This window comes from Durio zibethinus, chromosome 9 (genome assembly GCF_047325235.1).
Source record: "Durio zibethinus cultivar Kanyao isolate XHJ-2024 chromosome 9, ASM4732523v1, whole genome shotgun sequence".
In the NCBI taxonomy this organism is placed as follows: Eukaryota; Viridiplantae; Streptophyta; class Magnoliopsida; order Malvales; family Malvaceae; genus Durio; species Durio zibethinus.
This window is the reverse complement of record NC_143170.1, coordinates 12,411,389-12,438,975: the sequence shown is the minus strand read 5'-3', so window position 1 is coordinate 12,438,975 and position 27,587 is coordinate 12,411,389.

The window sequence follows — 27,587 nt, the reverse complement described above, 5'->3', positions numbered from 1 at the left end:
TTTGGTCTAATAATGTAGCAGTACTAAATGGATAAGAGTTTGGTGTAAAAGTCAAGATTAAGTCAAAAGTACAGAGATGGAGTGAAAGTTTTTTTTAATTTTACATTTGAGAATACAAGTGAAGATAATATGATATTATGCCCATGTGTGAAGTGTGCTAATATCAATTGGCAAATACGTCAAGTTGTTTTTGAACAATTAATTTGTATTGGATTTCTTTCGAGATATGTTAATTGGTATTTTCATGGAGAGTCTATACCCTCAAGATCTTTCACTAGAGTTTCTTTAACTTCTAGGGCTCCCCAATACCAACATGATCCTTTTATAGCAGATGACATTGAAGGCATGCTATGAGATGTTTTTAACATTCATAACCAACATTTTCATAATCTTTCTCCCTAAAATGATGGATTTAATCAGTTCAATGTTGAAATGAATGAATTTGGTGAACCTGGGATAGGTGTACGTGACCAACAACCTAGAGGAAAAGCATCAAAGTTTTATAGGTTGCTTGAGGATATGAATGAAGAACTTTATAAGGGATGAAGCATTCAAGGTTATCTTTCTATATTTGTCTTTTTCACTTGAAATGCTTATATGGATGGATGGAAAACTCTCTGACTTTATTATTAGAGTTTATGAAAAAAATGTTTCTTTTTGTAAAAATCTCTGAATTTTATAAAGAATCAAATAAGATGATCAAGGATTTAAGTCTCGGATATGAGAAAATTCATAATTGTCCCAATGATTGCATGTTGTATTAGGGTGATAGAAAAAAATCAAGAATCTTGTCATTTGTATGGTATTTCTCGTTGGGTGGACAAAAACCCCAATGAAAGGTTGAATGAGGATGGTGATGAGGTCTATGTCAAAAAGAAGCCTATTAAGGTTTTATGCTATTTTTCATTAATACCAAGACTTCAACGACTCTTCATGTCTTTCAAAACTACAAATTTAATGAGGTGGCATCATGAAAAATGGATAGATGATAGATCATTAAGGCATCCTGTAGATTTTTTAACATGGAAATCATTTCATTCTAGGTTTTCAGACTTTGCATCTAATCCTTGAAATGTTATGCTTGGACTAACATCTGATGGATTTAACTGGTTCAAAATGATGAATACTTTTTCTAGTACTTGGCCAGTTGTATTGATTCCTTACAATTTGCCACCATGGATTGCTATGAAGCAACAATCATTTTTATTGTCTATGATAATTCTCGGAGAAAAAAGTTCAGGTAATAATATAGACATCTACTTACAACCTCTTATTAAAAAGTTAAAGTAGTTATGAAAAAGAGTCAAGATCTATGATGCATCAAAAAAAGAGAACTTCAATATGCGTGCTACTTTATAATGGACAATCGACGATTTTCTTGCTTATGTAAATTTATTTGGTTAGAGTACAAAAGGTCATTATGCTTGTCCATGTTGTGTTACATAGACATGTTCGAAGTGGTTACCTAATGGTAAGAAGTTTTGTTATATGGGACATCATTGATGGTTAGATGATAATAATTGATTTAGATTCCAAAAACATCTATTTGATGGAATTGAAGAGTTGAGGAGATAACTTCTACTCATTAGTGAATCTAATATCTTGTCAGAGATAAAAGATATCAATTTCACTTATCAAAAAATGACTCCATCAAAAAAAAGAGTGAGGGACATCTTTGAAGGTGTCTGGCCTCAAATTACACAAGTTGGTGATACTGATACTGAAGTTGGTGATCTTGATGTTCAAAGCGATGAAGAGGACAATGAAGAAGATGACCCTAATGAGTCTGAGTTGTGAAAAAGAAGAAGTATCTTTTTCAAGTTACCTTATTAGGAATATAATTTATTATGCCATAACCTTGATTTGATGCACATAGAGAATAATGTTTATGAAAATTTTATCGAGACAATTTTTAATGTGAATAGAAGATCAAATGATGACTTAAAGAGTCGGCTTGACCTAGTTAATATGGGGATTCACCCTGACCTTTATCCGAAGTTGCTTCCTAATGGCAAATATCGATTGCCTGCTGCTTGTTTTGGGATTTCTAAAGCTAAAAAAGATGTGTTTTGTAAGGTTTTGAAAAATGTCAAAGTTTTCAGATGGCTATGTGTCAAATATATCGAGATGTATGAATTTGAAAGAGTGAAAACTCTCTTCATTGAAGTCACATGATTATCACATTTTGATACAAGACTTACTTCCAATTGTTTTACATTCATCAATGTCAAAGCAAGTCACCTCTGTGATAATTGAATTGAGTAACATATTTAAATCTTTATGTGGAAATTGTATGAATGTGAAAGAGCTTGACAAACTGTATGAATGTATGAATGAAAAAATCTTCTCTAAATAGCTATGCTAGTGTTAGGGACACAAACCCTTTAGAGAGAAATGTTGATTATTATGGCATGATTAATGACATCATTGAGTTGGATTATTATGGCAAGTGAAAAGTTATCTTATTTCAGTGTGATTGGGTTAGTGTGAATAGTGCAAAGGGTATTAAGAAAGATCAGTATGGATTTACACTTGTGAATTTTTCTCGATTAATTCACACTGGACATCAACTCATCAATAAACCTTATGTTTTTTCATCTTAAGTCAAACAAGTTTTTTATTCTGAAGATCTCAAAAAATTGAGTTGGTTTGTTGTTCTTCGAAACACACCTAGTGATTTATTTGATATGAGGTTAGATACAAGAGATGACGTCGAACATGGAACTGAATGTTATCCTTTTGCTGAACAAAACTTGGATGAAAATATCTTCAGTACCTACGCTCAGTGGGTCCGCGAAAATGTTAATAAAGACATTTGTAAACCATGATGGATCATTTATATTTTGTAATTTGAGTGTTTAAGACAAAATATAGTAAATGATTGTATGTAATTAATGTCACATTTGCTATTGTATATTAATTGTATTGTAAATCATACATTATCTTTTGATTTAATTAAATCAATATGTTCTTTATATATTGTAGGTTATGATTTCTTAACTTCTCAATGTCTTTATATATGTTCTAAACTAATATATTTTATATATTCACTTTTATGATGCAGGTAAGCTACAATGTGGAAGAGTAGATTGAAAGGAATACATATCAGAGATATTAGTTTAGAAACATCTGCAGCACCTATTGATATTGGCTATGGACTGAATCCTTTGGAAGGGAATAAACATACTATCGAATCTAACTCAGTCACTTCAACCCTTCAACTAATAATGGATCTGGCAATATTAGAGGTCCAGGTTTAGATAGTATCCCATCAATTGATTATACTTTAAATTTGAATGTAGGTATCATATACCCTATATTTAGAATTCGATTATAATGATAAAAGTATTGCCATTTTACAAATTTATTTTTTATTTTTTACAATTGATAATAATGGTCAATAGAGGACCAGAGGTTGGACAACTTTAAAGGAATTGTTTGAACTACCTCCGAACGAGCGTATTATAGTGTCTACAAACTCTTATAGGTAACCAATTAGTAAAGAGGCTCAATTATTGGCTAGATTTCTAGGCATGCTTGCCCATAATGGAATGAAGTTGCATATTCATTATGAAACATGGCATAAAGTTCCAACAGAAGTTAAGGCCGACGCTTTAAATTTTATTGAGGTTTAGTATAATTAATTACATATAAAAGAAATTAATTATTTTATATTTGGTTTATTGATTAAAACTTTTTTTTGTAATATTACAGTCAAGATTTTTACTTGAAATACCAACTTCATTTGTGCTTAAGTCATTGGGAAAGAAATAGAAAGATTATAAGCATAATTGGAAGAATAAGTATTTCGATCGAAATACTACTGTAGAGACGACGATGGAAAATGTACCCGGTAATGTGATTAGGTGGCAATACGAACAATTAGTTAGATTTTAGTTCTCAAGAAAAAGATAGGTACTAATTTATAACTTTATATAGTAGAATGAAATAATGAAAGTGTTTTATACTTTAAGTTGGTACTATTTGTATTTCTACCATATACACAATTATTTTTTATGACAGAAAATAGAACAAATTGGGATTGATAGTAGAAAGCAACAGAAATATAGCCACACAATTGGATAAAAAAGTTTTGCAAGAAAGCAAAAAGAAATAGTAAGTTTATGATTTTAAACTTATTCCAATAAATGAACTTTTTGTGCCGTTAAAAGGTAAATATGCAAATTAATAGTTATTGTTCTATTTTAATAGTTTTGATAGTTTCAATACATGATATTAAACTTATCGATCTATTTTGGTAAAAATACAAATTTGTTGTTATTGTTCTATTTAAACAGTTTTAATAGCTTCAATACTTGATATTAAACTTGTCTGATTGATTGAACTTGGTTTCTACGGTTGATATGGGTGAAAAAGCTATTGTTTATGTCTATTTTGGATTATTTTTGCATTTAAAAGGCAAAATTACAAATTAAACTTTTGGATGGCTTTCAATAGTTTGAATGGCTTCAATCCATGATATTAAAACTTGTTCAAATAATTGAATTTGGTTGTCATGATCGATATATATGAAAGGCCAAAAGGCTTTTATTATTTGCATCTGTTTAAGACTATTATACTGTGAAGGGCCAAAATATAAATACACACTATTAAAATTATTCAAAATTTTGGAACTTGATTGATAGGCATGATATGCATGAATAAGTTGCGGTTGATATGTATCCTTTCAAATAACATATGTTTTTGTATAAGAGAATGAGATAGGCGGTAAAATTGGACATGTGAAACTTTTTCACTTAACACACATAAAACAAGATGGATCTTACATGAATGTTGAAACACAAGAAATTGTGGTAATTTGTAACATCTATTTTAACAGAAAGTAAATATTTACTTTTTTTAACATATTATCAATTAATCATTAAACTTGATAGTTGCATATGACTAATTTACAGGAGAAAGCAAAAGAGAAAATGGCTGCTGAAATTGAAGTAGCATCGATGGTTCTCTCAACATGTAAGAATTGGAAAATAGGATATTCATAAAAGTTGCTGGAAAAGAAAGGCATGGATGGGTCCGAGGCCTTGGATTGGGTCCAACACCATCTACCTACTATAGACATATCTCTCAGCAATTTACATTCTTAGCAAGTCAATCTTCGTGAGACATTTTGATATTGAAAGAGGAGTTGCAAACTATGCAACAATGTTTCCAGCAATTGGAAGCAGAAAGAGAACATGAGCATGCCAAAATTAAGGAAGAACATGCTAGAATGGAGCAAGAGCATACAAAATTTTAACAGTTGCATGATCGATTCAATCATCTTATGAATTTTATGCAACAACATTTCCCAGGAACTGATCTCGGTGGTCCACCAACTCAAGTATTATATTTAGTAAATATTTATATTTTTTAATATAAAAAAAGCTTACAATGAAGTGTTAAAAATTGTATGCTATTATTCAGTAGATTCTTGAGCACGCTAGTAACCAAGGTGAAAAAATTTCTTCATCAATTGGTAGCCTTCAAAATTTATGCAGTCATTAATTTCATACATTTTAATTTTTATTTTGTTAATATATTAAAAAAATTTGAATGTTATTATACTAATTATTAAACTTTATGTTAATTAGATGCATATTTGAACGTGAATTAAGTTTATATTAATTTTAATTTTTGAATTTAAGCTCGTTTATGAAAATAATAAATATTAACATAATTTTTTTATTTAAAAAAATACATTTCTTAATTTTGCAATATTGGCATTCAAAAATGTCACTAAATGAATAATTTAGTGGTATTTGTACCATAAAATGCCACTAAAAGTAGCGGCGCTCTTACTAGAAAATGCGCTAAATTAGTGGCATTTTTCTGATACAAACGCCACCAAAGTAACGTCATTTTTCTAATAAAAATGCCACTAAAATAACAGCATTTTCTAGATACAAATGCCATTAATAGAGGGGTATTTTTCATATACAAACGTCGTTATATTAACGGCATTTTCTAGATTCAAACACCGCTAATATAGTGGCATTTTCCGAAACAAACGTTGCTATTTTCCACGACGCGTGTATAGTCGATACTATGACTGACGTTTTTTGCAAATGCTGTAAATCTTTTAATGGCATTTATAAATGCCGTTAACTTCTTCTCAAGGGCAATCAACTATCTATGCCTATTTTTTTGTTCTATGACAAATTTATTCATAGGCAATTGCTAGCGTAATTAACCGCTCAAAAGCAGTTGTTAGGGCAATTGGCTACTGTTGCTTAACAATTAATACGGCAGTCGGCTACTCTCTTTTTATTTCATTCTAATTACTTTTCATACTTTTGGGACATGATTTTTTCAATACACATGCATACTAAATGATTGTAAAGCAATCTTGTCACTTTAATAATTTTAAAAAATATTTCTTTGATAATGCATACAACATTTATGATTTGCAAAAAAAAAGTGGTATAAATTTAGGAAAATGGAAGTAGGGGAAAATATGTACAAAATGAATTCCTTAGACATGAACTTGGAGTTTAATTTAATTCGTTCATGTAGATATCAAATTTGTCTAGATTTTCGAGTCGGGCCCAATTTTGATTTATTTAGGCCCGGGGTGTAATTTCATTGTTGGGCCCCAGCCTACTACTTTTATTTTTATTTTTACTTCTATTTCATTATTTGGTTTTATAAATAAATATTAAAACAAAATAATGTTAAATAATATGTTTAATTAATTAATTAATTAACAAAAAATATTAAACCTTAAAAAAAAAAAAAAGATAGTGGTACCGTGAATGACACCACTACACCCAAACCATTCCCCTGCAATCCCTAGCCACACCTTGAAACCTTGAGCCACCCACTCCCCTAAGGTCCCTAGCCATACCCTAAAACTTCACCTACCACCATCTACTATACCCACTATCCCCAAGCGATCGACCTTATAAAGCACCTATTCTCCATCTAGTAGCACCGATCCCAGCCTTGTATACACCAAAACCAGTTCACACCCATGCACCACCAACCTCTACACATAAGCCTAGACATCCGTAACACCCATACCTTCATCATCTCTAGTTGTTCCCAAAATTCCCAAGGACCTACAACACCCAGCTTTCTCACGAGTCGCCTCACCCAAACCCTATGCCCCCATACCTTGGTCCTAGCCTTGCACACACCAAAACCAGCTTATACCCATACACCAAAAGCTTTCACTCCAACCCCTTTCAAACACTCTAGACACCACACGAAAAATCTGCCCAGCCACCCATCAAGAAACCAAAAAAAAGACCCAAAAAAAACTCAAACCCAAAAAAAAAAACATAAAAAAAGAAAGCAAAAATAATCAATCATAGTCTTCCCCAAAGGGGAAACTTCAGCGCCATAGCCCTCTGCACGAAAACAAAATAAAAAACATTAGTTTTAGTTTATAAAAAAAAGGGCAAAACTTTGAAGCTTGATCCATGTTGATTAAGATGTTTTCTAACATGAAAAAAACAAATCTGTGCTCAAAAGATTGAGAGGAGTTTTCAAGGAATTTTTTGGAAATTTCAGATCATCGACGATTACTGATGATGAAGGAATTGGCAATAATGGTAGCCAGTTGGTCGAGGAGTTATTGGCTTTTGGAGTTTTTTTTTAAAGAAAAAAAGAAAAAGAGATATGAAGTGAAAAAAATGATTTTTATATAGGATCAAAACCCTAAAATGACATTATTTTAAGAAGAAAAAATCCGTGTGTGGACCCTAATCCGAACCAGGATCCACGTAACCTGACCCGGCAACTCACCTCTTTCAGCCAACTTTGAATTGATTCAAGTGAACCGCTTGCTCGAACCACCTCTAGCCAATCTAGTTGAACCCGCGTTGACTGCACCGTTGACCAGTCCAATTTAGGTAAAAAACTTTTTTCATTTTTTATTTTTAATTGTTATTATTAGTTAAGCATGTTTAATTTTTTTGTTAGAGTAAATGTTTAGTTTTTTTTTATATTAATGATATTAGTAAATAACAGTAAACAATGATAAAATAAAATCTAAATCTTGATAATTTTAAATATAAAAAAAAAACTTAAAATAAACGTTATAAAATTATAACATAATAATAACTAAGTGATTACAACAATAATAAGAATAAAAAATGATTTCAAATTTTTAATTTTTCTTCTTTAAATAATAAAATAAAATAAAATAATAATAAAGTAGAATAATAACAAAAAGTTGCTAAAAATTAATATTCTAAAAAAGTATAGTGAAAATAAAGTGATAAAAAAATTTTCCTTGCCTAGATGATGGAATGAATGAACACTTTCTTTTAAAACTATTTTGCCTTAATGTTGGAGAATTATTATTAAATAATAATAAAATTAAAAATAAATAATAATAATAATAATAAGTAGTTCTACCTAGATGTTGAGGAATTATTAAATGGTAATAAAAACAAATAGTTGATAATAATAATAAGGAATTATTAAATGGTAATAAAAACAAATAGTTGATGATAATAATAATGATAATAAGTAGTTCTACCTAGATGTTGAAGAATTATTAAATGGTAATAAAAACAAATAGTTGATAATAATAATAATGAATTTTTAAGGAAATACTCGAAAGAAAATTTTTTTTGAAAATGATAAAAATCGAACTTGCTCCTCAAGTTCACCTAGATATTGGAGATTTTTAGAGATTTCATTTTCTTCTTTAAGCCAAAATGCCCAAAACTCAAAACCTTAAAACCTATAACCTTAAACTTTAAAACCTAAAATCCTTGAAACCCTAAAATCCAAAACCTTAAAATTGATATACAACCCAAAATTATCACCAAACTTAAAACCATCTCAAAATTTTAAGGATATGTGTGAAAATTTCAAGTGAAGTAATTTATTTTCAAATGCCACCTTGATGATAAGGTATTTAGAAACTTTTATTTAATTAAGTTTTTCATGCGAGTCCTTAATTCACATTAATAATGGGATTAAAATGAATAAATAAAAATATAAAATGAGATCTTAAATATAAATAGTTGCACATAAACTGTGCCTAGATGTTGGAGAGTTAATGTGATCTCCTTTTGTTTAGGAACCCAGTTTCAAATCGCATTTCATCACCTTGCATAACATCCACTCCCATACATACATCATCATGTTATTGTTTGTACTCGTTCATATGTCTGTGTCATTAATTTTTGCTTGCTACCTGTTAGTACCATCATTTACTTTCTCGCTTAAAATGTTTTACAAAAAAAAGGGAAATATGTACTTTAAAATTATGAAATTATTAAATAACATTCCAAATAAAATAAGTTTTTGTACTTTGCCTAGATGTTGGAGACTCACCAACAATTATCTTTTAAAAAGAGTGTTATTTTCATTTTAAGGAATATTGTATTAAATCTTAAACGAAAAAAGTTATTTTGAATTCTGTCTAAATGTTGGAGAATTTTAAGATAATCTTGTAACTTAAGGATTTCTTCGATATTCCTAATTAAAAAGTTTTAGTAAAATTAATTTTTTCTTAAAAATGAAAGGAATTAGTATTTAATTTCAAATCGAAACTATTTCATCCAACATAAAAAATAACGCATGATTAATTGGTACTAATTTATGGGCGTTGTAGAGATGCTAATCTTTACCCACACATAATCAATTCTCGAGCCCAACCTGGTTTTTGTGGACTAAAATTTATCTTTTTAATAAACTTTAAACATGTGTTTATAACCTTATTAAAGAGATAAACTTTTGGATGGTAAATCGCACCTTAAAAAAGATGGGTTATGACTCCCCTTATTTTCATCGAAATTAAAATCTTTTCATCTAATGTTCCTAAAACTGTTACGATAGCTTGGTGACTTCATTGGGGATTTTTTTTTTTAGAGTCAAGCCAAAAATTAATCATGCATTATCTGAAATGTTGGATTTTATGATTTTAGTTGATATTTAATTTTAATTCCCCCCATTTTAATTCTTCCAAAAACAAAAAAAAAAAAAAAAAATTCTTGCATGTTAACATCCTACTTTGGTTTCGCTATTCGTTTTTTTTCTTATGTTGTTAATCGATATATCTCTTTACACACACTCCACATATTCACTCACATGCATGAGCTCTAGACCTGGACTCCTTTTGTTTTAGGAGAAAATAAAGTAGCTATGCTCTCGTAAAGTGATAACCTCCACATTTACTGACGAAATACTTCTACTCAGATTAAACCCTTTTTGTTAGTAACCTGTAATGGGTAAGGATTGAGGAATCTTACTAGTCTATAATGGACGATGATGTGAGGAATAGTCTGGGAACCTTTAGACATATAAATCTTAACTCGGCATATCATAAGTTGTAAGGTCCAACCTTAGGATAGAGCCATGCCGTCTTTATCAAGAAAATCACCTAAAATTAGGACATTATATATATTCTGCTTTGTTATATGCTATGCTGGATTATTTATTTATTTATTTTATTAACATTACTGACTTGTTTAATTCTTTTGTTGTATTCAATTTTGTTGCATGCATCAAATAGGCATCACATTTCTTAGGAAGGTATTGTTTTGGGCTAATCTTCAGCAAGATAAAACTCTTATAAAGCCTATAATGGTATCATCTATGTCTAAGAACTACTTAGAGGTTAAGAGCCAATCAAAAAATACTCAGGAAGAAAAAAAACTATTTAGTAAATGGTCATGTCTCGACACTACTGCAATCAGTGTTAGTTAAAATGACACATCATAATTGGGGGCTACCTAGAAACAATGGGGACTAAAGAGAAGGGAATCATTTTCCAAGAAATATAAGGATGTGGCATTACTTATGTCGATAAAAATTGATGAATAGATGATTAAAGCTATGATGCAGTTTTGGGATCCATCATACTAATGTTTTGTGTTCAACCAAGAAGATTTGACCCTTATGATTGAAGAGTACTCATCTTTGCTTCAAATAAATCTACTAGTCAAGACAGATTTGCTAGAAAGAACAAAAGATGACAAGGTTTAGGAAGAAGCTAGCTAGGATCATGGAAATTGAGATAAAAAAAATTGATAAACATAAGAAAGAAAAGAACAAAATCAAAACAATTCCTTCAACTTTTCTACTAGAGCACATAAAGAAGCATCTAAATGATTATTATGGGCAAGACATGTTTGCTTTTGTAGTCTATAGATTGGTAATATTTTCCAAGGTATTGAGGCATTTGGAAATGTCAATAGTTGATTTCTTTGAGCAATTGGGCAAGGGCATAAATTTGGCTCTAACCTTCCTAGCCGAAACCATCAGATCATTAAATTTCTATCTAAAGAAAGGTGAAGGCCGATTTATAGGATATGCTCAGTTGCTATACATTTGGATTCAAAGTCATTTTTAGGGGAAAAATGTGTCATTTAGACCTTCTATACTCAGTTTGTTCTGATCGAGGAGTTTGTCTCTAAAGAATGGTAGAGAGATTGGACAAACAACCATTGAATGTTATTTTTTTTTTTAATCTCACAAGTGAGGCTATAACATGGAAAGCACCATGGATGCTTCTTTTCACCATCTTATACAATTGTAGAGACAAACCATGGGTCCTATTGCTAGGAATATAGGGAGAAGCTAGCTACACACCTCTTATAGTCTAAAGACAATACAATTCTCTATAGTTTATTCATATGACTCATGGACTCAATCTATTTAAATTTGATAATGGTGCACTCAATTATATGAAAGAAGTTTGGGAAGTCATAAAAACTTGGAAACAAATTAACCGAATGAATCTAACTATGTATGCAAATAATATGGCAAAAAGATATCTCTCATGAAGAGCAAAAAAAACCAATGGAGTTAGGCCATTACTAAAAGATATTTTAGAGCAGCTACCCACCCTTGATAGCCTTTGAGATTGTCGAGCAAGAATTTAAGGTGAAAATGAAGAAAATGAAGAAAGAAAAGATGGTGATGTTGGAACAAGTTAACCAATTAAGGTATGATTTAATGATGAAAGATGATGCATTACAAAAGCTGGCTAAGGAATAAAAAGTGTTGAAAAGGGATTTAAAAGATCTCCATCAAAAAAATAAAAGACTGAGAATAAATGTTGGACCTTCAAGAGGATCCAAAAGGGAAATCGAAGATTCAAGAAAACTAGTGGAGTATTAAAAAGGTAGAATGGGGGAAAACAAGGAAGCTATTGTCACTCTTACTCAGGATCAACAGACATAAAAAGATAAGTTTTTTGGAGTTTGCTAAAGAAAGTAAGCAATTGAAGGTCAGTATAAAGGAAGAAGAAAGCAAGAATGCCACCGTGCAAATAACTTTGGAATAAAAGTTGACAAGATTGGAACACCAACTAGTTGAGAACCAAAACAACATGGACAAGATTCTAAAAAAGTGGCAAGAAAGGGAGAACGAATGGGCCCATACTTGTAACATAGAAGTAGAAACCAGAAAGATGTGGAAAGTGAAAAACTTAGAGAGGCAGCAAAGCATAAAACACTTGACCGCTTAAATTTACAAGGCTATCCGAAAGCCAAGCAAAATGGTCAAAAGAGTGAAAGCACTTAAACAGGAGATTATACCAACCCGAGGCTACAGTAAGAGATTATTGAACTTTTTATGTGAGGCTAAAACACAATATGCTCAAGTCAAATATTTTTATGGTTTTAACGTAAGGATGATCAGATGATGTACAAGAATTCCTATGGTCAATGAAAGTTTCATTTTATTCTGATTGATCCAAAACAATGTCTCAATTCGCATTACATTCATTCCATGTATGCATTAATAGCAATAACAATGATATTATATCATGCGATCAAATTCATGGTTAATAAACTAAAGTTTAAGGATAATGAAGCCAAAGAACCCAAGTCAGTCAATCTCGTACAGATATAATACTCATTCTGGAAAGAGAGAACACAGCCAAAATTGAGAGAGTAAAAAAGGCATAAGAGTAAATAAGAAAAGGGTAATGGAGATATAGCAAAGTATTGAAGCATAGATGGCTAAATTAAGGCAGTTGTTATCTAGGTCATTGAAAGTTAAAGGAGTCACCAGTACATCAAGGCCAAGGGAAGAAGTTAATACGGATAAGCCGTTATACCCTTCAAGATTCACCTTGCCTCAAGCTTAAGCTCCAGCTCTAGGTGGCATACATGTACAGCCACCAAGTGTGCAACCATACCCTTATTTCAATCATTCTACTAGTCGACCATAGATTCACTTGAATGTTAACCCAAGATCTATCCCAGTTGACCTCACATGGTACCAAATCTAGATGACTTGACCGAACAAGAGAAGCCTCGTGAAGTGTTGGAGCTTGTTATGAATTCAAAAATACAGAACAAGTATGATCAACTTGAAAAAAGACTCAAAGCAGTGAAGAGTATGATATCTATGGGGTTATTGACCTTAATGAGCTCAGCTTAGTATCAAACTTAGTTAGCCCGGTAAAATTTAAAATCCCAGATTTTAAAAAATATGATGAAATGAAACGTTCTTCTGCTCACCTTACCATGTTCTATCAAAAGATGACAAATCTTACTCAGAATGACAAGCTCTTGATACACTGTTTCTAAGACAGTTTAATTAGATCGATAACAAGATGGTATGTACAACTAGATCGAAGCCAAATCCATTCATGGAAGGACTTGGCCAAAACCTTCATCGTCCAGTATAAACATGTCCTTGATATGGCCCCTAATAGTGTCATCACAAAATATGGAAAAGAAATCAATAAAACTTTTAAGGAATATGTGTATCGGTGGAGAGATGTGGCAGCCCCGGTCCAACCAACATTAACTAAAAAAGAGATCAGTATGTTATTTGTCAACACATTAAAAGCCCCATATTATGATAGGTTGGTTGAAAATGTACAAAAAATTTCTCTGATATGGTGATTTTGAGAGAAATGATAGAAAACGCCATCAAAAATGCCAAAATTAAAGGGTCTGAAAAGAAGATAGCAAATCTAAAAAAAAAGAAACATGAGACGCACATGGTCACTTATGAAAATTCCACACACTGTTATTTTGTTCCATATAATCCAAACTCACCATACTCTCCATATCACCTCACTACTAACCAAATCTCCCAGCAACCATATTACTACATAGCATGCCAACAACCACCACATAGGCCAAGCTTTACGCCTTAACCATAATTACACCCTCGTTCCTCTAACTCAACTGTTTGCTCAACCAACTCATTAAACTAATAACCAAAGAAACCCATAATACAAGAACAATCGAGAAAAACCTTAGTTTGACCCAATTCCCATGTCTTACACTAATTTGTAACCCCAGTTAATGAGAGGCCACCTTATTGCCCTTGCCCATGTGGCACCATTAAAGCCACCCTACCCAAGTTGGTATAACCTTAATGCCAAGTGCGATTATCATTATTTTGTGGTAGGACATTCTATTAAAAATTGCATAGCACTTAAACATAAGGTACAAGGTCTAATAAATGAGGGCCTCTTAACTTTTGATACCAAATTCAAGCCAAGTGTCAGTGGAAACCTTTTGCCAAACCATATTAAAGGGAAAATTAATATGGTGGGTAATGGAAAAGATGTGAAAATCAAAAGATGTATGGATAAAGTAAAGACCTAATTTTTAATAGGTCTATGACTACTTGAGTGAGATAAGCATGATTCAACCCTTATGGGCTAAATGCTCAAATCATAATTAAACACTTGGGTGGTTGCTTAATTTAGGATCAAACATTTTAATTCATACAAATAAAAATCAAACGTTATCGACTTATAATAATATAAGATTTATTTCAATAGTAAAAGGAATGTGCATCTTACACATTATTAAATTACCCACATGTAAAAGTCATCATAGACAAAATATGATATGGAATTAATTTATCCACGTGTAATGACAGCTTCAGCTTATTATGGTTGTTTTTTAAGTTTATTTTTTTTTAGCTTTTTTCTTTATCATTTCTATCTATGAGATAGTTCTAGCTTAGGGTTTTCTCTTCAAATATCAGTTCATCTAGTAGTGTAAGTTCAAGGTTGGTATAAATTTTGGGTTTTTCTCATGCTCTAATTTTTTTTGAATTTGTTTTTCTAAATATTAAAATTATAGGGTTTCTAGAGTAGGGTCTTATGATATAAATGCATATAAGTTAATTTCAGCTCATTAACCTATAGAATAGGACTTTGAAAGAGAACTTATTTTCTGTTACTCAATATGAAAATGGCTAGGTGGACTTCAAGGACAAATAACAATCTTGGTAGAAGATTTTATGGATGCCCACATTTTCAGAGCTCAAATGATTGAACCTTAAAAACAAAATATGTTAGTTAACCTAAAATAAGGTTTAAAAATAAAAATTTTGATTATTCAAGGCATTTTTGGCTAGAAAATGCCTTGAATAATCCCTTATAAAAAATTAAATGAGAGGGGCTATTCAAGGTGTTTTTGGCTAAAAGTGCCTCAATAATCCCTTGCAAAATATTAAATAGGGTTATTCAAGGTGTTTTCTAGCCAAAAATGCCTTAAATAATCCAAAAAAAAAAAATGAGAGGGGATTATTCAAGGCATTTTTTGCTAGAAAACGCCAATGCATTTTTTGCCAAAAAATGCCTTGAATAATACCCTCATAAAAATTAGAGAAGATTATTCAAGATGCTTTTAGCCAAAAGGCCTTAAATAATCCCTTTTAATTTTTAATTGAAGGGGATTATTCAAGGCTTTTTTTACCATAAATGCCTTGAGTAATCCCTTCCCATTTTTTTAGGGATTTTTCAATGCATTTTTGGCCAGAAAATGCCTTAACACCTTGAATAACTCTTATAAAAAATTGAACGGGATTATTAAAGATGTTTCTGGCCAAAAACACCTTCAATAATTCCTTCTACTTTTTTTTTTTGAGATTATTCAAGGCACTTTTTGTCATAAATGCCTTGAATAATCTTTTCCCATTTTTTTAGGGATTATTCAAGGCATTTTTGGCTAGAAAACACCTTGAATAAGCTTTTGCAAAAAATTAAATGGGGTTATTGAAAGCATTTCTAGCCAAAAATTCCTTATATTTTTTAGGGGATTATTCAAGGCATTTTAGCCCAGAAACACCTTCAATAACCCCTAAAAATCCTTAAACAATCCCCTTATAAAAATTTAGAAGGGATTATTCAAGGCATTTTTTGCCCAAAACACCTTCAATAACTCTATTCAATTTTTTGTAAGGGATTATTGAAAGCATTTTTTATGCCAAACGCCATATATAAACCAAATATTTTATCAGTGAAAACCTACAACTAACTTGCATTCATTTCTAGACATTTTTTTCAAAATGATAACGACTATTTCATAATTTTTTAATCAAGTCAAATTTGAAACGAGCTTAAACAAGCTTGTTCGTGAACGTAAATGAACAAGCATATAGTTGTTCGTGTTTAGTTTGTTTAATAAATGAACAAACAAATAATGTTCAAGATTGTTTGTTAAGCTTAATAAACGAATATAAATGAATAAAAATCAAACATGTTCACGAATGGTTCATCAAAAGCTCTGTTCACTTACACCCCTATGCTCTGGGTTTGGGAATTTTTAGTTTTTTTCTGGTTTGGGTTAAACGTAAATTTTTTTTAAAAAAAATATTTTTTTTTTAGAATTGTAATAAAAAAATCCAAATAAGCATGATTTTGCCTAATTAGCTGTTTCCTATTATTTTTACGTGTTATAATAGCACGTAAGGTGCACTTCCCTTTTACCATTGAAATAAACCTACATTGTTACAAGTCATAACGTTTGATCCTTATTTGTACAAATTAAAACTTTTGATCATGAATTGAGCAACCACCTAAATGTTTGATCCTGATATGAGCATTTAGCCATTACTATTTTTAAATAACAATGAAAGCCATGAAAATTTCGACTAGGTTTGTAAATACCATAGAAGAATGGTTAGACATTCGATCCAAGGTTGTAAAGTCTTTAGATGAATATTACAAAGCTTGATGGATGTAGCCATTAAAAGGTTTTATGATGAATATGATGAGAGTGGTGTGAATATGGTAGGTGATGAACATCCTAGTAAGTCTTTTGTCCCCAAACCTCTCATGATATACTATGATAAGAAATCGAAGCTTACAGCTGAGAAAGCTATTTTCTTTCCTAGAACACCAATGACTATTTATGTCCCCAGTCCATTATGGTAGGTGATGAACATCCTGGTAAGTCTTTTGTCCCCAAACCTCTTATGATATACTATGATAAGAAATCGAAGCTTGCAGTTGAGAAAGCTATTTGCTTTCCTAGAACATCAATGACTATTTATGTCCCCAATCCATTCCCTTACCAAACCAATAAAGCAGTCTCATGGAAGTACGACTATGATGTTGTAATGTGAGGACTTGATATGAACTTGAATGATCCAAGTATGGAGAATACTATAAACTATAAACATAATAGGCATAGAAAGAATGACTCGAAGTGGTCGATGTTACACTTTTGAGATTTTAAAGAGGGCTAGAAAAGGGAAAGGTAAAATAGAAGAAAAAAATAGAGAAAAATTAAGGTACTTAGCCAGTGGTAAGCCTAGAAGTCCAAATCAACAAGCTGGAATCAAAGAAAAAAGCCTGTGAGTTCTTAAAGACTATTAAGCACAGCAAGTACAATATGGTTCACCAGCTAAACAAACTATTAGCTCACATTTCTTTGTTGTCATTACTATTGAATTCAGATGCATAGGAATGTTTTACTATTCTTTATGTTGGGGTAGTGAAAAAGGTGGCTGAATGCTCATTTAGGGCTTTCAAAGTAGCAAATGTTATTTATGTCAAAGAAAGGTCAAAGATAGCAATCTCTCGACTATTAAAGACTATGGGTATTGTGATTAAGCAAACTATCGGCAAAGGTTGGCAAGTAGGACAAGGTTTGGGAAGTTCTTTTCAAGGAATCAAAAAGGTGCCAAGCACGATTAAGAATAAAGAGATATGGGGTTTAGGTTATAAATTTACTACCACTGATAAGAGGAGCATGATGCAAGAAAAGAAAGAGAAGAGAATGGCATGCCTTGAATGGCATGAATCTATTGATAGAAGAATGGTGTTCCCTTATCTATACAAAATATTTTACTTCGAAGAATATGTCCATCGTGGATCATTAGAGGTTGAAAATGGTAAGCTAGTAATGGAATTAGAGGAAGCTTTTTCTTAAGTTTATATTTGGGCAAATAAACAAGATGAAGAGAAGAAAAGATGTTTTTTTTTCCTTTCTTAGGTTAGGAGATCCAAGAATGATGTATTATTTTTATTATCCTTGAATCGTTAAACCTTAAAAATTCCAATTACTTCTACCCAAGAGCATGCGAGGGTTAAATGTTTAGGCTTACTTTTATTATCCTAATAAAATGATGAATGCAATGCATTTCACATATACCATCTTCTCCATTTTTTCTTTTCCACTGTTACTTTTCTTCCTTTTACCAAAATCAATATATATTTTTGTGATTATACCCATTTTTGGGTCTTTTAATAAAGAACATTATGGATGATCGAGATAATAATCTCAGATTTGATTTTGAAACTTCAACTCACATTAGCGAGCTTGATAATTATGTTGATTCAGAAGACTATGATTTGTCTCATGATATGTTAAAATGGTTGGAGCAAGAGGAAAAATTACAAAACCCCATCAGGAATCTACTGACTTGTTGAATTTGGGTGATGGTATGAATAAGAAAAAAGTTAAGATCGGTACTTCACTAACGTCAATTAAAAAACAAAATTTGGTGGATCTGTTGCAAGACTATATGGATATATTTACATGGTCCTATCAGGATATGTTTGGGCTTAGTACAGAGATGGTTGAGCATAGGCTACCTTTAAAACTAGAGTGCCAACCAGTACAACAAAAGTTGAAACACATGAAGCCATAGATGTTGCTAAAGATAAAGGAGGAAGTGAAAAAATAGTTTGATGCAAGTTTTTAGAAGTGGTCAAATAGCTTGAATGGGTAGCCAATATAGTTTTGGTTTCTAAAAAAGATAGAAATGTTAGAATGTGTGTAAACTTAAGAGACTTAAATAGGGCCAACCTAAAGGATAAATTCTCGTTGCCTCATATTGATACCTTTGTGGATAACACTATTAAGCACTCTGACTTTTCATTCATGGATGGGTTTTTTGGCTATAACCATATCAAAATGGCTTAGGTGGATATAGAGAAAACTATGTTTGTGACCATGTAGGGTATATCTTGCTATAAAGTCATGCCTTTTGGGCTAAAGAATGCTAGTGCCATGTATCAAAGGGTGATGGTCACTCTTTTCCAAGATATGATGCATAAGGAAATAGAGGTGTGGGTCAATGATATGATAGCTAAGTCTCAAGAAGGTGAAGATCATGTTGTTAATCTCAAAAAACTCTTTGAAAGGTTATGAAGATACTAGCTCAAGTGGAATCCATCCAAATGCACCTTTGGTGTTAACTCTAGAAAATTGCTAGGGTTTATAGTTAGTGAAAGAGGTATAGAAGTAAACCTTGATAAGATTTGATCCATTCAAGAGTTGTTAGCATCGCACACACAAAATGAAGTGAGAGGGTTTTTAAGGTGATTGAATTATATTTCTCACTTTATATCTCAACTTACTTCAAAATGTAATCCAATCTTTAGGATGCTTCATAAAAATAATCCTGGTAAATGGGATGAAGAATGCCAAAATGCCTTTGAAAAGATTAAAGAGTATTTGACAAGTCCACTAGTGTTGGTACTTTCAGTTGTATGAAGGCCATTGATTTTGAATCTAACGATGCAAGAAAAGCCAATGGGATGCATACTAAGGCAAATGGATGAAACTAGTAAGAAAGAGCATGTTATCTACTATTTAAGTAAAATGTTTACAGAGTATGAGGCCAAGTACTTTCAAATAGAAAAAATATGTTATGCCTTGGCTTGGACTATTTGTAGACTTAGGCAGTACATGCTCTATCATACGACTTGGTTAATATCAAAGTTTAATCCCTTCAAGTACATTTTTTAGAAACCATCTCTAATAGGAAAGATAGCGAGATGATAGGTCATGCTCTCAGAATATGATATTGTGTATATGACACAAAAATCCATAAAAGAGAGTGTGATAGTTGATTTTCTTACTAACTGAACTATAGAAGATTATGAGCTTATGAAGTTTGAGTTTTCAAATGAAAACTTAATGGTGATCTTATAAGATGAAAATGAAAAGCCTAGAAGGAATGTATGAAAGATGTTTTTCAATAAAGCATCCAATATAATAAGGCATGGCATTGGGTGGTGCTACTATCCCTAGAAGGGAATTACTAACCTTGCACTGTAAAGTTGGACTTCAATTGCATAAACAATGTTGTTGAATATGAAGCATGTGTCATAAGTTTGCAGATGGCCATTGAAAAGAAAATTAGGGCACTAAAAGTATATGAGGATTCAACATTGGTCATTTATCAACTAAAAGGCAAATAGGAGACTAGGACTTAAAATTGGTGTTATACCAAAGGCACATAACTAGCTCGATAAAATAATTCAAAGGGATCTAATTTCAAGATGTTTCTTGAAAAGAAAATCAAATTGCTGATGCCTTAGCCACTTTGGCAGTAATGTTCAAGTTAAATGATAATAAGAGAATCCAACCCATCAAAGTACAAATGAGAGATTCATCGACCCACTATTCGAATGTAGAAGAGGAGGTAGATTGATAATCATGGTATTATGATATTGTGCAATATATTAAGTGCCAAAACTACCCTAATTAGGCCTTAAAAAATGACACGATGATCATCTGAAGATTAGCAAAAGGGTTTATGCTTAATGGAGAAATCCTGTATAAAAAAGTCGAGACTAGATATTGTTAAAATGTGTAGACACTATTTAAGCAAGAAAGATACTTGAAGAAGTACACGAGGGAATTAGTGGAACACATGCCAATGGGCATATGATGGCCAAACAGATTATGAAAACGAGTTATTATTGGTTTACAATGAAAAATGATTACATCAGTTATGCTAAAAAGGCCATAAATGTCAAATTTACATAAATAAGATTCATTCCCCTCCAGTTCCACTGCATGTCTTGGCACCACACTACAAAAAAATTTTCATATACTAACACTTGTTTATACTAATGATCAAATTCCATTAGTAAAAGAGACTTTTATTGATGGATTTTTAGTACCGTCAGAATATACGATACTTATACCAAAACTTTATTTAACCGTCGGTATAAATAAACTTTTTTTGATGATATATGACTATCCATCAATATAAATATGTTATATACTAACGGTTATTAACATAACCGTCAATATAAGCTCAAAACAAAAAAAATTATTGGCTTACAAAAAATTGAATGGGATTATTGAAGGCGTTTTTGGCCAAAAATGCCTTCAATAATCCATTCAAAAATTTTTGAAGAGGGATTGTTGAAGGCGTTTTTGACTAAAAATGCCTTCAATAATCCATACAAAAAATTTTGAAAGGGATTATTGAAAGCGCTTTTGTCCAAAAATGCCTTCAATAATCCATGCAAAAAAAAATTTTTGAAGGGATTATTAAAGGCATTTTTGACCAAAAATGCCTTCAATAATCCCTCATAACAATTTATGGAAGAGATTATTGAAGATGATTTCAGCCAAAAACACCTTATATAATCCATACAAAAAATTTTAGATGGGATTATTAAAGGCATTTTTGTCCATAAATGCCTTCAATAATCCATACAAAAAATTTTGTTAAAGGAATTATTGAAGGCATTTTTTGCCAAAAATGCCTTGAATAATCCATAAATATTCAAGGTATTTTTAGTCAGAAACGCCTTTAATAACCCCATTCAATATTTTGCAAGGGATTATTCAAGGTGTTTTTGGCCATAAACGACTTCAATTAATATTTTAGTTTTAATATGGTTTCATAAAATTTTAAAATCATTTTGGATCGAAAGTCAAATTATAAATAATCTACATATATAGTAGTATTTATATTCATATAAATATTTTTCTATGTTCATATAAATACATTCATATAAATATTCAATTTTTTCTAAGGGATTATTCCAAAAAAAAAAAGGGAGGTGATTATTAAAGGCATTTATGGAAGTGTTGTACGTTTATGCTTGGAAAATATTTGGTTTATATATGTGATACTCTTAATTACATTTTAGAATTTACATTACGAACATTGTAGTATTTCAATAAATTGACCATACATCTGAATTTAAAACTTATAACATTGCCATATAAATATACTTTTTTCAAATAATCATACTCAATATATGTATATTCATATAAACTGCCAATTGATATAAAACAAATATATACCAATAATATTAAACCAATACCCCAATCTAGAAACTTAAATTATCCATTCAACATGGCATGTTAAAAACATTATAAAAAATTAAATGCATATATTTACACCCAACCAACAATCTTCAACCTCAAGGTTTAATAAACGATAATACATACTCACACCACTCTTTACGGACTTCATCAAGTTTGTCTATCGTGAAGCTTCTTTTACTTTCCCACTAAAAAAAATTAGAAGTAAATGTTAATAAACGAGAACATAATTTAGCTTTTTTTTTTTGTAGATATAATGATTTTATGAAATTAATACTAACCTTGAATGTTGTGGTCATAAAATCATATAAAACTATCTCTCTCATAAAATGAAGGACATAATATACACTTTCAGTATATCCTAGTTGACGAGGTATCTAAAAAATAACTATAGTGGGTTTAGGAAACATTTATCTAAACAAACTCAACATAAAAGAATAAATTTCACATTTACCGGTAATGACACATAATTTATCTTTGCTTCCTTATCAATTGCAGACATTCCCCTAAATCGAAAAAAAATTACTTAATACAAAAATAAAAGTAATTATGAAGAAATAGAAGATAATATAATAACATGTAATACCTCTTTATAAAATTTTGAATATCGGGGTTAGGCATCATTGTTGGTTCAGCAGAATTAAATAAGTATGGCATAAAAGAAATTGTATCAATCACAATAACCTGCCAATGATGACTGTAAAATAATAAGAATGATATACTCAAATTAGGCATTATCTCATATTTGGGTAAGGTCAAAATAATTATTTGTATGAATATAACTTATGTAGCATTATACGAGAGCAAATAATAATCAACCCATTTTTGCATGCATTGAGTCATATGACAACCATGAAAAATGACAGTGCCACTCTGCTCACCAATGATATTCAGGTCAACAAATTTGAATCTATAGGTCATTTGTCTCGCCTTGATCTCTCTATATCAAAAGCTACATGATAACAATCCATAATACTAGTTAGTAATACATTGTAATATAGATTAATACATATTGACTTTGCATATTTAAATTTATAAGCTAACCTCATATAAGCAACAATAATAGCAACTGATATTTCATCCAGATTACAAAAAATTCCTTAATCTCATCCCCACTAATGTAAGAAATTGATGGATGATCAAATAATCCATCCTCAGACTCAACAGTAATTTAGTTTCCTTTTTGATAAATGATCAAGTGAATAATTAGATAACACATCAATGGCAGCTAAGCAAGGGTCATACTCTGAGTCCTAACATCTTGCTACAATATATAATGAAATATAAGTATTAAAACCAAATCAATAAATATAATAAACAAATAAATATTAAGTGAATAAACAAAATCATACTATATGGATGGTATCGGAGGTTAGGTTTCTTGCCTGACTTGCAACAGAAGCTTGTCCTAGCTGGATGATGCTATCCAACTAGCCTACAAGCATGCTAGGCTACATTGCTACTAACATCACCTTCAAAGCTGCAAGTCATTGCTGTTGCTCATTCAGGCATTGCTCTTGGTCATCAAGTCTTTACTGTTGTTGTTCAATGATTGCTTCATATTGTGCATTATTCATTTAAGGTGTTTTAGGTTGATTACTGAAGAACTTTGATGCCAACACAAACTTATGAACCCCACAAACTCGACCATGTATTTCTTTTGCTCTTAATACTAAAGAAAAGGGATATTCACCATAAGGATTGCCAATTCATTGAATTTAAATTTAGTAGCATAATCATCCTGAAAGACAATAATAAGATAAGCCATAACAACAAATCTATACAAGTATAGAGTCATGCATACAAGCATAAAGCCAATCATACGTGATATAATGAGCAGTTATACATACAATCTTTTTAGCCTTTTATTTGGTTACTTCATCTGCAAATGATCCATCCTTTCATAAATGTCCTTGTTTCCACACATCCCATCTAGAAACTTGGGTGCCAAAGCTAGTTGATTCCTAATAAATTACTGCTATATAAGAATCAAAATCTATTAAATGAATGTTCATAAATATTCATTTATGAGTATAAAACAAGTATGTGAATACTCATAAGCTCATACTTAACATTTGTATAAACCTTTCTCGATGTCCGAGGGTGATTACTTGCTTGGCCCAAATGTTCTTGTGTTGTTCTTTGATTTTCTAGAAAAAAAAAGAAATTACGTAAATCACATACTAAGATATCAAATATATTACATAAAATCTTATGAACAATTTTTTGTAATAGGTATACGTACCAAAAAATCTTCTAATAGCCGATCTCGAACAAAAATATCCAATCTTGATAACTTATAACATCTGTATATGACAAAAGTGGAACAGCCAACACATCACCATGATCAGTGAACGGTAAAATATATTGGGTTGTCAATCTACTTTTAAAGTCTTTGAATGCTTTCCTAGCTAATTGTAACACAAGCTTTTACACTCAATTGAGATGTCAAACCATTTTTAAAAAATTTAACACAATTAGTATGAACACATTGAATTTCAATTAAATGATCATTTAACAAATTTTATGAAATAGTTGAATAAACATACCATAACCGACTCCTATATACGATCCTTTAGATCATTAAGAACTCATCACCAGTTATGGTACATAATAGAAATGCGACTACGAATGATCGCTCCAATATGACTAGCTAACTTGGTAGCTACATCAGACATAGGCTGCCCACTGTCATTGAATTTTGTGTGAATTTTTATGTCAATCACTTTAATTTGTTTATTTTGTTCCCTTGTTTTTCTTTTTTTCACTACAGGTGTGTCTTCTTCATGTTCAGTAGTAGGAGAAGTATGTTATTTGGATTTCATAATACCTATAATTTTGATCATAATTATACAAAATACACTAAATTATCTCTCTAGATTTCACACATAATAGAACACAACCAATATCATACTACAGTTACTACACCAATATATGTAAAACATCTTCAAACCAATAATATTTTACGAGTACAAGCCATACTATGATTCTTACCTTAAATAAGAGTTCCATGCAAAACAAATGATAAGTAAAAAAATACACACAATTTCTACAATACCATTCAGCAAACCACAATATTTAAACCAAACTGCACAGAAACACCATACATGCAATGAAATGTGATTGGACGACTAAGGTGACGGTGGAATGAATAAATACAATATATAGTAAGGAATGGCAAAAAAATACCTATATTGAAAGATATAAATAATACAAAAAACAAATAAAATAAGGACATACCAGTAAAAAGAGAGGTGCGTGGCATTGAGTTATTTAAGGTCGATGACGACGAAAGAGATGAAGAAACCAAAAAGCAAACTAAATGGGTTTAGAGGTTTTGGTTTGGTTGTAATGCAACTTTTAATCGTTCTCTATAATAGCAGTTTGGGATTCCAAAGTTCAAGACATGAGAATGAATTTAAAAAATGATTAATGAAGGCATTTTACCAAAAAAAATACCTTCAATTTTTTTAATGGAATATTCAAGGTATTTTCTATGCAAAAATACATTGAATAATCCTAAAAGAAATTATGGATTATTGAAGGTATTTTTTGTAAAAAAAATACTTTTAATAATTCACGAATTATTAAAGGTGTTTTTTGATAAAAATGTCTTCAATAACACCATTCAATATTTTGTTACAGATTATTCAAGGCATTTTTTAGGCAAAAACACCTTCAATAATCTCCTAATAAAAATTAAAAGAGATTATTCAAGGCATTTTTGGCCATAAATGCCTTGAATAATCCCCTCTAAATGAATAATTCATGGGTTATTGAAAGTGTTTTTGGCAATAAACACCATGAATAATCCATGAATTATTCAAGGCATATTTAGCCAAAAACACCTTCAATAACTGCTTTCAATATTTTGTAAGGCCATAAATGCCTTGAATAATCTCCTCTAAATGAATAATTCATGGGTTATTGAAAGTGTTTTTGGCAATAAACACCATGAATAATCCATGAATTATTCAAGGCATATTTAGCCAAAAACACCTTCAATAACTGCTTTCAATATTTTGTAAGGGATTATTGAAGGTATTTTTTGGCTAAAAACACCTTCAATAATCCCATCATAAAAATTGAAAGGGATTATTGAAGGTATTTTCTAGGCAAAAATACCTTGAATATTCAAAAAAAAATTTGGGATTATTAAAGGTGTTTTTGACAGAAAATACCTTTAATAATCCCCAATGAATGAATAATTCATGGGTAACAGAAGGTGTTTTTAGCCAAAAATGCCTTGAATAATCCACGAATTATTCAAGACATTTTTAGCTAGAAAAACCTTTAATAACCCATTCAATATTTTGTAAGGGATTATTCAAGGCATTTTCTGGGTATAAATGCCTTGAATATTCCAAAAAAAAAAATGCTGGGATTATTAAAGATGTTTTTGATAGAAAACGCCTTCAATAATCTCTAATGAATGTATAATACATGGGTTATACAAAGTATTTTTAGCCAAAAAAAATGCCTTATATAATCCACGAATTATTCAAGGCTTTTTTAGCCAAAAACGCTTTTAATAACCCCATTCAATATTTTGTAAAAGATTATTCAAGGTATTTTTTGGGTAAAAACACCTTAAATATTCAAAAAAAAAATATTGGGATTATTGAAGGCATTTTTTTTTATAGAAAATGCCTTCAATAATCCTCAATTAATGAATAATTCATGGGTTATAAAAGGTATTTTTAGCCAAAAATACCTTGAATAATCCATGAATTATTCAATGCATTTTTAGTTAGAAACGCCTTTAATAACCTCATTCAATATTTTGTAATGGATTATTCAAGACATGTTTTAGCTAAAAACACCGTCAATAATCCAATCGTAAAAATTAAAAGGGATTATTCATGGCATTTTCTCAGCAAAAACACCTTGAATATTCCCAAAAAAAAAAAAAACACTAGGATTATTGAAGGCATTTTTGACAGAAAATGCCTTTAATAATCCCCAGTGAATGAATAATTAAAAAATGCCTTCAATAATCCCCAATGAATGAATAATTCATGAATTATATAAGGCATTTTTGGCACGAATTATTCAAGGCATTTTTAGCCAAAAACGCCTTCAATAACCCAATTCAATATTTTGTAGAGGATTATTCAAGGTGTTTTCAAGCTAAAAATGCCTTTAATAATTTCATCATAAAAATGAAGAAGGATTATTAAAGGCTTTTTTGGCCAAAAATGCCTTCAATAATCCACTCATAAAAAATCTAAAGGGATTATTCCAGAAATGCCTTCAATAACCCTATTCAATTTTTTATAAAGGATTATTCAAGGTGTTTTTTAGGCTAAAATGCCTTGATTAATCTCTGCCTAAAAA